We start from the raw sequence: 7917 nt of genomic DNA, 5'->3' as shown, positions 1-7917 counted from the left end.
AAAAACAAATACCAATACAAACGTAATTTATGAAGTCATCTGTATATGCAGCCTTTACGTATTTGATTAAAGTCTATAGAATGTAACCCTGCATAATTGAAGATGTGATAGTGTGGCAAAAACAAAATTAACGTAACAAATTAAATTCACCGAACCTGAACATATGATGCAGATTTAAAAAAAAACAAGTCCTATCATATATAAGCAAATGCCTTTTAAATACAAAAACAAACAAACAAACAAAAAAAACATTTGTTTTCTTTTGTAGTCTATAGAACAGCATGTGTTAATTAGCTGTTTCTAATAATTGCACGAGTCAATTAGGCGCAACTTGTTTTGAAATTAAAAACAAAAACTAGCAATAACTCATGCAAAAATTATATATATATATATATATATATATATATATATATATATATATATAACCAGTCTAAAAGGGTACAACATCACCAAAAAATGACAATAAACGAACAAATGTCACTATAAATATTTTGGATAACAGATATTTGTCATCAGTATGAGCACGATGTAAAATGAATCAGATCAATCTATTCTGATTATTAAACTATAGCAATCTTGAATTCTATACAATAAAAAAAAGTGAAACAGTTTCACCCGAACATCATATGTAGAGACGCTAATAAATTTTTAAAATTTCCAAAAACGACTCAAAGACATGCCTAAAATGAAAATAGTAATTAGAGATATGAACTGGCACAACTCTTAAATTCCAAAAAGACGTCAGTTAAGATGTTACAACCACTGCGTGTTAATACATTCCCAAAAAAAAACAGCACTGATCGATATAAGCTGGTAAAATATGTCAAACAGAGGCTTTTATCATCCCAAATAAATAGCAGTTTTATAATGACAAGAAAAAATAATAGTAAATTTGGGATAAGGTTAAAAAATTGGACGTGGATGCGTACTTGTACATCCCTACCAAATGAAAAGAACCCTGGTATTTAAACTAGTAAAATTCAAAAAGAATCTTTAAAACTGTAAGGGTCAAGTAAGGACGCCGGAGTAACTGGAAACAAATGATGTCAGGAAAATGAGTGATGGTAGGGAAAATGAGTGATTCATTCTATGTTTTTTATTAGCGTCTCTACATATGATGTTCGGGTGAAACTGTTTCACTTTTTTTATTGTATAGAATTCAAGATTGATATAGTTTAATAATCAGAATAGATTGATCTGATTCATTTTACATCGTGCTCATACTGATGAAGGATATCTGTTATCCGAAATATTTATAGTTACATTTGTTCGTTTATTGTCATTTTTTGGTGATGTTGTACCCTTTTAGACTGGTTATATATTTTATATATTATATTTTGTAGTGTACTGTATCATATTTATATGATCCATCGCCCCGTAAGATTTATCGTTGGCTATTATTCAGTCATTTAATATATATATATATATAGATGTTCTATTCATCCAACGTTAGAACTTATATGTAAATGCTTGAAGCTAATTTTAAACTGAATTGTACTCTGTGTATTGCTGTGTGTTTATATATTGGCTAGAGGTATAGGGAGAGGGTTGAGATCTCACAAAACATGTTTAACCCCCACCGCATGTTTGCACCTGTCCCAAGTCAGGACCCTCTGGCTATTGTTAGTCTTGTATGTTTTGTTTTTAAATTTCGGTTCATTTATATGGATAGGTGTTTAGTGTGACTTCCATTTTCTATGAACTACACAGGAAAAAGTGCCACGCATGTTTTACGTACATTTTACGTACGTACAACTTGCGTTTGAAAACGCATGGGAAATGCCTATTTCTTGCCCTGCATGTAAAACGCATGTTTCAAACATGCTTTATTAGTGCGTTTTACGCATGAAAAATACATGTGCTGTCAAACGCATGTTTAAAACAAAAAATATATTTGATGCAAAAAGCATGTTTCAAAACCATGATTTAAACATATGTTTGTAGCAAACATCCGTATAAGATGCGTTTCAACATTATGCGTAAAACATGTGTGTAACAAACATGTGTGTTACAAACATGTGTATATTACATGTTACAAAATAATTAAAAGACATTATTCCATATCACCCATAAAACCTTTGTGTCAAGTTAACTAGTTCACACTCTATATGTTCCACACAACTAATATGGCTGTTGTTTACTTTTGAAGGCTGTACAGGGACATATAATTGCTTTAATCCGGTTCATATTGGACTAGTTGTCTAATTGGCAATCATACCACATCTCTTAATGTTATATAGACCACAAATCTCCTTTTGACAAGCAATATCAGTATCATATTACAGACCAGATTTGGCTTTTCAATCTGTCTTTAAATGTATTTTCCTGTTTATGCCAATATATAAAAAATCTGTAACATGATTTTCATGTTTCTAAAACCTTCATCAGATACATTTGACACTAACATGTTCGGAAAGACAATGATATATATTTTTGTTGGAACACAAACCAACAATCTTTGGTCACTGTAGTTTCGTTGGCAGTTTTAGATGTTTCCTGTAGCTTTAGTTTAAATACAATTTTGATTCTATAAATAATATAATTATATCCAATGTCTTGAGTCATCTGACATCATAGTATCTTTTAAAATAAAATAATTCAATAAATCTGCTTAAGAATCACATTCATATTTTTTCTCCTCGAAACATGTCTGTTGTAGAATCTAAATTAAAAAAAAAACTTCCAAAAATATTTATATTCAAAACATTCTCAAAACGTTACAATAAACTTTATATGTTGTTGACATAATAACAATTGATTGTTCTATCTTTTAAATGTCTCCCTTCTAGAAGTTGTCTTCTTCTGAAAAGAAAACAATTACATTCATCATCATATATTTAAGCTTAATTTGATTCATTCCCATACACTGGAAGTTCTTATTTTTTAAAAAATAACTAGAACACACCCACGACATCGCGGGTCCGTGACTGAATTAGAGTACCAACGCCTTATTTCAAGCCTGGATTTTTAGTATTCGTATTGTCACCTGATAAAGTCATGCTTATTATAAGGTGCACAGTTTTCTCTACCTTCAAAATCTTTCCTTTTGAACCCGTCCTGGTTTTCTTACTACAATTTTTTCCATTATTTTGCATATAATTGTTTTTCAATTTTTCAATTTTTAGAATGAGCAAATCAGGCGAGTGTATGTTCATATGTTTTATTGCATTGTACTTTCTGTTTTTTGGGAAAGTTAACTTTTTGCTAGTTAGACCCGTCACGGCAAGGCTGGGAAACTGGGTAGAAAAATGCAATCATTAAATCTGTACCGATACAGTGTAGTAAATGTCCTTCTCTACACCTTACCCCATGGTGGTGCTCAAGATACAGAACATACAAACAACAGGAAACTACATGTGACATATACTATTGGTATCGGTATCGGATTCGACCCGGGACTTGTTAATTATTGGCAATATTAATTATGTAGAAGACAAAAGGGCCCAGAATAGTGTAATTTTTAATCAACACCATTGTCCTATACTAGTTAAATATAAAGTTGAATTCTTAGTTCGTCATTTTTACGTCATGCCGGATAACAAATTGGACATCGTTATTTTAGTATTATAGATGAAACAACCTCAGTAACTTTAAACATGATTTGTCTCCCTTGTGATATAACATCTTTGGATAAAACTAGAAAGTATTTTATCGATATAAATATTGATTTTGTTATCAGTAAATTAAAACCAAACTAAACATTATTGTTATATACATATGTACATTCACGGTTCTACAATCTGTCGATACCTATATTTTGGCATTGCACAAGGTCATGTTCTTCTCCGACTGTTAATGGAGTCTTTTCACTAAATCCATTGGATGTTGGATGTGTGCTGATTGATATTTTAGTCTTAGACACATGATTTTTTGTTTTACATTTGTCATGGGATTTGCTTATTGTTAACTTCTATGTCATTCGTCGAGGGTTGTCTCATTGGCAATCATACTACATATTCTTATATTTATATTAAAATTATGTAGCAAAAAACTTGAAGCAATTAATATTTGTAATAAGAAAAAATCTATTCTTATACAAAATATAAACACAACTGATCTTTTTACTTACAAAATCAAGCAGTTTCTTCAGTGTTGTGATCAAAAGAAGTTTGTTTTCATTTAACGTATTATAGGTAGCGCATGAAGCATTAACAACTGCACTGTGTTTGGAAAAACAAGTGTTTTTTAAGTATTTTTTTTAAGACACTCTCCAAATCTTGCATATATATGTGTATGTAGACCAAAAATATTGTTCAGAAAATATCATATATATACACATACCTACAGAAGTCCATATATATATGAAATTATCCTTTGGTTTTGCTTGGCTTTCTAGAGACTCCTGTAACATGTATAAAATAAAATGAAGAAACCTCACTTTTTGAATAAATTCATTATCAAAGGTCATGTTTTATTATAAAGGTACATAGTTTTGTACAAGATAGTTCTGATTCACTCTCAATGACAGTGTTTTTCCATAAAGGGTTTAAACATTGTCGCGCACCATCCTTTTAAATAATTTCTAAATAAAATACTGGATTCACTAATATTTGGTTAAATCAAAATGTCCTTTTTCATACTTTTGTTTTTTAAATTAAATTTGCTTCATTTCATAAAATTTTATATAAAAAAACAATTGTAATTTTGTTCAGAGTTATCTCTAGATTAAACATGAACTTCTATCCAAATTATGTACGTCTTGAAGAAGACTTTAGTAAGTTGAAAAACTTGGGTCTAATCCGTTTGTCCTTTTTGAACAATAAAATGTATTTAAACTAAACTATCCAAATTTTGTAAAATGCCAAGTAAATAAGACAAAGATGTTCAAGCTTTATAATCTTTCTCAGCTGGTACCTACATGTTGACTGCAAAAGAACTACTTCCACACATGTTCCATAATGATTCATTAGTGAATTACAGAAACATAGATCAAATACTCAAATGAACAGGTTGTACAGAATGTTTCTTAAACAATGGATAATGCTCTTAGCTATACTAACAATTCAAATGTTTAAGAAGTTCCAAATTCTGATAACATGATAAAAATAAACAGTTGACACGGAGATAAATTGCACATCTGTTTTTTTAATAGTAAAATGCAAATGTTTAAATTAAGATTAAAATGGCAATATTTAAACATTTATACTTTGCGAAACATTCGAAGTCAATATAGGGCCATATAATCTCCATGGAAATGAGAAATGCCAATGCTTAAAATCTGCATACCAAATACCACCAACTTATCATTAGTGGTTCCCTTTAAACTAACTTAAACACAAAATTGAACTTGTAAACCATGCAAAAGTTTTAAAGTCAATGAACCATGATGATAGGACCAAGCCATATAATATCCATGGAAATGAGACTTGCAAATGCTTACACAACTGCATACAAAATATCATTACCTTAACATTAGTGGTTTATCTTAAACTGATCAAACTAATACATTGATGACACCACCACCAGCGATGACGCCAAAAACAGCACGCGCTTTTTTTACTTTGCTAAAGCATGACAAAAATTGAAGGTAACAAACTTTGGTTTCAATCTATTAAGCACTTTCAGAGAAGATGTTTTTTTTAAGAAAAGTTAACGGAAGGCAAGTAGACAGAATGAAAGTTATGGCATAAGCCCAGATTTCGCCCTTCAGGCAATGTGAGCTAAAAATGCATGTGTTCAACTCCACTGTCAATTGACCTACTCTTATTTAATCATATCTCTAATTTTTGTTTACCTTTTTCCATTTAGCTTTATTAAAGTTACAATATCTTCTCAATAGAGATATGTCTAAATTGTCTAGCCTGTAGTAGTTTTGATAGTACAACTGTCACTTTCTCCCTAGAATTTTGTTTATAGCAACAGGGTAACTTGGTGACAAATTAGAAAAATGGATCATACATAGTTTGCATAGCTTCACAACACATTTTTTATTATCCTGTCTCCTTATGAATAGTTCCAAATGATTCAATTTTTTAAACTTTTATTTGTTTGAGTTTTGGAAATGAGGTGTGCCAATGCTATAAATGTAGTATGACTGCATACTAGTTATCATTAACTTACCATTAGTGGTTCCCCTTAACTGACCTAATCCCAAACTTGAATACATTTTCTCACTTTACCACTTTTTTAAGAAAAGAGTGGTGAGACAAAATTCCCTACCTACAAATCCTAATGTTTTCATCATGTGACATACAGTAAAATCATGTATATTTTTATTTGACTCATCATGGTTGAAGGTTCATTGGTTGGGATGAGATGTTTAGATTATTTGCCAGTTATTAAAACAGACAGAAAAGATATACCTTAAGTTGTCTTCTGCTTTCGACAAAGGTAACACAGTGAAACTGTCTGACCTAATAATTTAATTTCCAAAATGTGTTCTACAAGGATCACTAGTCCTTCACCTTTCATGTGATATTTACACGTATGCGAAAGAACTATTTTGTTTTAAATATATACTACTTTCCAGGATGTTCTTTTCGACCGTGTTCTATTTGGTAGTGTTACATCTTATAAGTCTATCCAAATTATTTTTGGAAAGATTTCCATTCAAGCAGGTGCTAGGGACCATCTTAATTATGCAGTTAGGTGAGTTTCTTTTTTTTTTTTGCTCCGTGTTTAAGGCCTCACTGTGACTTTGAGATGAAGAATAAGTGCTGTCCATTTGCTTTTAGTGTGTTTTTGCTGTATATGTACTGATTTTGTGTCATGGATGGATACCCCATATCCTTTGTTTCTCTATTGCAGTATATTTTTTTCTAATAAGTTCTCCTTACTACTTGTGACAGCAAAGTTACCTTAATATATAGTAACAAGAGGCTCATGAGAGCCTGATATCGCACACCTGTAATTTCAGTTTCAGGCATTTGACTTACTTGTAGATCTTACTTTGCTAAACAATTATGTCATTTACACTTTCTCTCTTTCTATAATAGTATAAATGATAATACGTAACCCAAAACTCTAAAATTTCCTAAAAATCAACTATTTCTGGACAGTAACATAACAATAAGTTGTCCTATTGGTCTGAAGATTACTAGATCTAAACCTGTTTAACACTTTCACCTATGTCAGTTTTGCTCTTACTGCTTTAGTTTTTGAGATGAAAGCCAATAACTTCATTTGACCCCTATGTTCTATTTTTAAAAACTGCTGCCATGTTTTTGAATGGATCAAATCCCCGAATACAATCTGTAAACTAGATACCCTACGGAACATTCAATTAAAGTTTTTAAGTATTTTGCCAAGTAGTTTCAGAGAAGATTTTTGAAAAAAGTAATTAGACTTTCACAAAAAATGTAAAGAATAAACGTTTCAAGGGCAATAACTTCTTTTTGATCATTTAACTTATTTGTAGATCCTACTAAGTTGAACATTTTTTTTCCATTTACACTATCCTTCTATCTATTATAATATTAAAGATAATAATCAAAAACAGTAAAATCTCAAAACAATAAAGTATTGTGGACAGTTAGCCTACAATGAGTTGTCCAATTGGTCTTAAAATTTCATAGCAGATAGATTTTGACTTATTCATCATTTTAACTGCTTGTCATTTTTGCTCTAACTGCTATAGTTTTTGAGATAAAAGCCAAAAACTGCATTTGACCCCTATGTTCTATTTTTAGCCATGGTGGCCATGTTTGTTAATGGATAAAAACTTCAGATACAATTTATAAACCAGTTACCTTAAGAAATTTTGAGTTAAAGTTTGAAAGTATTAGGCCCAGTAGTTTCAGAGGAAACTATTTTCAAATGTTAGCAAACATGATGAACAAATTGTGTAAAATTGTCTTTAAAGGGCAATAACTCCTTAAGGGCTCAATTGACAATTTTGGTCATATTAACTTTTTTGTAGATCTTACTTTGCTGAACATTTTTTTCTGTTTACAGTTTATCTTTATCTTACATAATATT

Source organism: Mytilus californianus, unplaced genomic scaffold (assembly GCF_021869535.1).
Source record: "Mytilus californianus isolate M0D057914Y unplaced genomic scaffold, xbMytCali1.0.p SCAF_8, whole genome shotgun sequence".
Classification (NCBI taxonomy): Eukaryota; Metazoa; Mollusca; class Bivalvia; order Mytilida; family Mytilidae; genus Mytilus; species Mytilus californianus.
Note: the sequence above shows the minus strand (reverse complement) of the source record.